The 5,414-nt window shown below is 39.3% G+C and overlaps 1 pseudogene, besides 1 other annotated feature; it reads left to right on the top strand.

Moving 5' to 3' along the window:
* Nucleotides 1-704: 704 nt before the first annotated feature.
* CR45227 lies at nucleotides 705-1,976 on the top strand (annotated as a pseudogene).
* Nucleotides 1,977-2,095: 119 nt separating this feature from the next.
* Nucleotides 2,096-4,114: a mobile genetic element.
* Nucleotides 4,115-5,414: the final 1,300 nt, after the last annotated feature.

The following is a 5,414-nucleotide window of genomic DNA, read 5'->3' as shown; positions in this document are numbered from 1 at the left end:
TCGCTGCCTGCAATCAAATCCATAAAATATGTAGATATTTTAAAAAAAATCATAAGAGTCGTAAAATGTGGTATTCTAGAAAACGAATTTCCGGATGATGCAGCCTAAGTAGCCACAAATTTCTCATTTTTCACACTACCAACTGTTTATCGACCGTACAAAATCAGATTCATAAATTAAAACTATTAAACATTACCCCTAAACTGATCACCCTTATTTCCACCTGGTACCAAAACACAAATTAAAACGGTCTTAGTATCGCTGATTATTCAAAGACCTCGAAGTTCTCGATTTTACCGCTAATCGAACAAACCAAATTCAACAATCTCGATTTGAGGACTTTTGATCCAAAAATTTCAAACCTTTGCTGACGGCACTGCCGTCCCCGTCGCTCTCATCACCCAACCATCACGTTGCCGCAATCCCAAATGCTTCATTAGATGTGTATGACGACGCGGTCAGTGGCACTGTGATGTGCGAAAACCTGCGGAACAGCGGGCAGCAAGCTCTATGTATGCACAACTTCAGAAGTTACAACCTCTGCCGGAATTATGAAAAGATGGACTAGAGTTGTTGTGCTGAGGACACCAACAGGATTGACGAAGCGGGCAGTGAATAAGTTGAGTCTGCTACCCCACGTTTTGTTATGTTTTTCAGTTGCGATGAATCGCGGAATTTCAGGGATACTTTCAGAAAACTTACATATGAATATATTGTATATATAAATTAATGGCTATACAAATAGTTGCATATCGATATGTGCAATTTTATTAATAGGCGTATCTTCACCCGCTCCTCAGCAGAACATTAACGCACAGAAAAACATTGAGAAAATATTTAATACTAATAGTAATCTTCCAGCGCAAAAAGAATCCGGAATCGGATTAGTGATTACCCCCGATCCTATAGAAACTATAAGTCAACAGTCAAATTTTAGTTCAACTAGTGGCAAAACTGCAACTTGTAATTGCGTACCATATTATAAATGTAATCCATCAACAAAGAGTTCCACTGAAGATGGCTCTTTTGACGGATTTGGTGTTATAGATATTCGATTTAACGAAGATGATCCGATATGCCCGGCATCTGTAGACGTGTGTTGTGATGCTAATAGGACGCTTAATAAGACGTTGAATCCGACGCCCTTGGATAAAAGGCCAAACCAACCAAGAGGCTGTGGTGTTCGCAACACAGTTTGACTGGATTCTACTCCTTCCGGAGTATCGCAAAATGAAGCGGGTTTTTGGCGAGTTTCCATGGACGGTAGCATTATTGCATTCTGGAAAAATTTCCAGAATTTCTGTGCTGGATCTCTTATACATAAACAGGTGGTTTTGAACGCTGCGCACTGCGTTGAGTCGTTTAGAACAGGCTCGTTGACTGTCCGAGCTGGAGAGTGGGATACACAAACAATGAAAGAGCGTCTACCCTATCAGAGAGATCGGTTCAAACTGTTATATTGCACCCAGATTTTAACAGAAGAAGCATAGCTTATGATTTCGCACTTGTAATTCTAAGTCAGCCGATTACTTTGGATGATCACATTAATGTTATATGTTTACCTCAACAAGATGATATTCCGCAGCCCGGTAACACATAGTTTTCCACCGGCTGGGGAAAAGATGCTTTTGGTTCTTTTGGCAAATATAGCTCCTTAAAGAAATGTGTTCCATTGCCCATTGTCGAGTTTAGCAATTGTCAGACACGACTTAAAGGCACTCGCGTTGGATAGGTCATTCATATGCGAGGGTGGACAGCGTGGCATTGATACCTGTCAAGGGGATGGCGGAGCTCCACCAGCTTGTCCTATACGATGTACACGTGAATCCCGATATCAACAGACTGGTATAGTTCCTTGGGGATTCGGATTTAATGATGAAGTTCCAGCAGCTTATGCCAACGTAGCCTTGGTCCGAGGTCGAATTGACCAGCAAATGTTAACCAATGGCTTCGGAACGGCTGTGTACACCGCATGACTTGCTACTTACAGTTCTGAATAATAAAACTTAAATTGTTCTTCATTTAAATACAATATTATATAATTAAAAATTAAATCTCTACTTCATAAATATGCCAACGTTTGAGACAGTTAAACCAAAGACACTTGGATAACAAGATGCGTAACGGTCTTACATTGGTTTTGCACTATGCAGCCACTTCTTTGGTGACGGCCACAACTGCCCTCATTCCGTTCGCTTACGCTGAGAGCGTAAGAAATCTAAAAATATAATCCATTTCGAAATCTATTCGGATACAAGACGAATTTACATATTTACGTAAATAATTAAGGCAAATACAAAAGAAATTATTATAACTATTGTAATTAAAAACACAAATTTTTGATAAAAAAGTCATTTCATTGAGAAAAAAAAATATTTCATAAAAATAATAGGTAGAAGAAAATAAAAATTTATAAAATACATATTTTTTTTTGCTTAAAAATTGTATTATATTTATTTAAAACTATCCACCAGGGAAAACCATTAAGTTTTTTAACATAGACTTCGAAGGCGAATTTAAAGTTGTTGATATTTATCTCAAGCGAAATCTTGGGGATGAGTCCTGCGCAGTCTTCGGCGTTGTTCAGTACTGTCCAGTAGGGAGATGGCCGTTATGTTGGGATGCCTATGAAGTCTCTTTATATACCGATCGCTACTCTTCGTTATCTCTTCCCTGCAGCAGGTGAGCTCCGGTGGCTGTGCGGAGCTCCATGTTCTCGAATCGGTGGATGATTTTGAGGTTGGATTTACAGGCCGTTCCCCATAGTTGGATGCCATACGTCCAGATACGTCCGTCCGAGAGATTCTCGTTGTCATCATCAGAGAAAAGGGCAGCGAAACGGTTATTAGCTAGAAGTTTTGCAGGTACTTGCGCGCGGATTTCCTCTTCACCTCACCCGGATTCATAGAGTCAACGGAGTCAGACTCTAGGCTGCTAAAAGAAGTAATGCTCATCTTCCTCTTTGCATTTTTAGTTGATAGCATCTTAGCACTCGGAGTATATTGGAATACCATGGTGTCAGTGCTCTGTTGAGGGGTGCGAGGCAGTGGCACGAAAGGCTCCCAGTCGGCAAGCAACAATTAAGGATTATGAAAACAAAATAATAAAATAATATATAAAATAAATAAATATATGAAAACTGTTTATTGCAAGTCATATCTTGAGGCACGAATCGCGGACACTAGCACTCAACAATTATTGGCTTATTAATTTTTCACACGTCGCAAGCTGAATACTCTGACAAATATTCTAATATAAAGTCATTTTTAAAATTCATATTGAGAGCTGTACATACAGCTGTACATAATAACAACTGTATTGAATGAAATAGCAATGCAAGGGAAACTAAGAAATAGAAAGGTATTTTTCCATTCCCCTTTTCGGAATCGACTTTTTATTCCACTTTTTGAGTAAAATGGAATGTGTAGATAGGAAAAAAAAGAAAATCCCGTTTGTTTTTCATGGTATCAGATCATGGTATTCATGGTATAGATCAAGACGCATATGTAAATATACTTATTGATGTCTTACTGTCATTTGCTGAATGGATTATGCAATTAAAATGGACATTCCAACAGGATAATTATCCGAAGCACACAAGAAAATCGGCTAAGAATTGGTTCAACCAAAATAGAATAGAGATAACGCCGTGGCCAGGACCATCTTCCGATACAAGCCCGATTGAAAATCTGTGGGAAACATTAAAAAATATGTGTCGAAGATTTCCCCGACGTCTGAGGCACAGCTTTGGCAAGTTATGCAGGATGCATGGTCAAAAATTCGCCGCAAACGTTGCAAGGACCTGGTGAACTCCATGCCGCGTAGGTGTAAGGCTGTGACCTGTAAACTGTAACCTGGTGCCAATTGATCAAAAATAATATAGATTTAAAGTCAAAGAAGTTCTATGGTAAAGGGCATATTTTGTCAAATTTACAATGCATGAGCATACGTGTGTTGTCGACTGTCACCTATGCGTAGAAAAGAGCTGCTCGCTGTAGAGCTCTCCGCTCTCTCACTCTTGAACGAAAATTCGAGAGAGCCTGGAGCCACCCCGTAAAAATTGTGTGCAAAAAAATCGTATGGCGTTACGCATCTTGTTATTCTAGGGTCTTTGGTTGAACTCTGCGGTACCCCAGCCGTGCAGCAAATTCTTCGTTATCTACGCTCCCCTTTTTTGCTCTCTCTATTGTACTCTCGCACCTACATCTCTCGCTCCTTCTGCTCTGCACTTAAGTCGCTCTTTAATATTCGCTCTCGTAACGCATCAATGCAGAATCTGGCTCGCTAAAACGTCGTCTGTTCATTGCTTTAAAAATACTAATAAAAAAGCTTAAAAGGTCCATATTTAAAAATATCATACCTTGTTTGCTACATACTCTGGTGATTCTGCTTACGCTTTTGGGGAGTCTTGGACAAATTGATCTTTTTGAAACCTCACTAATAATTTATTAATAATTTATTTCTTTAGATTCTCTTAATCTTACTTTCACATATGTATGAATGTTGCGAATATTAAATTTAAATAACATTCAATTCACACACATAAACTAAAGCACGGCCTTTATTTTCTTAATTTCTTAAATTTTCCTAATGGACTAAGAATTGATCAATGGATTGTGTTACGTAACGCAAGTGTAAAATTAACATTATAGTGTTGAAAAAAAACAGCTGTAAAGTCAGCTGTTGTAAAAAGAGGACGTGCCTTTGTTTAGTGCTTACTAAAATTCATATATTTTTAACCATCAAATTTAAAATGAATACTTATTCTTCAGGTTGTACGATTGCTTTCCTGGGATCAGCGTCTCTGTCTGTCCAGGTTCCTCTGCACAAAAATTTATTATCTTGAAGATAGTTGAGGGCGGGTAACTTGATATCATATTTGGGAAAGGCTTGCTCGGGTTGCGAGCCTCGGAACCCGGTTAACAAATCGGGGTACGTTCAGGGCTAACACGTTTAGGAGAAACCTCCACGCTTGCTGCAGTTACACGGCGGCATCTTCGCAGGTAACACTGCTGAGAAACTCTACGAAAATGCTGGGAATACGCGCAGGCGGCATAAAATTAATAATTCTTGTATTTTCTTGCGGGCTGATAGTGATTTGTGTGTTGGCTTCGGCAAGGGTCAGTCACCGACTATCTCTCTTTGAGTGCGGACGACTGTGTTTTCCAATTGTGTGCGCTTTACTTATCGCGGAATTACCATCGCCCAGCTTATCGCCGTTACATTGATCTTCATCATCTTATCTTCTTGATCTTCTTTTCAACGCGTACGTGCAAATCCAAATTCAATATCCATAAATTTATTAACCATGTCCCCCAGGCCACTCAATTTGGGGGATAATCGCTTTGCCAGTCTCAGCGTTAGCCCCAAAGCTAAGAAAAAAAGAGCCTTTCAGAAATTACAAGTTGATTTCC

This window comes from Drosophila melanogaster, chromosome 2R, assembly GCF_000001215.4.
Source record: "Drosophila melanogaster chromosome 2R".
NCBI lineage: Eukaryota > Metazoa > Arthropoda > Insecta > Diptera > Drosophilidae > Drosophila > Drosophila melanogaster.
This window is presented reverse-complemented; position numbering and strand designations above follow the sequence as displayed.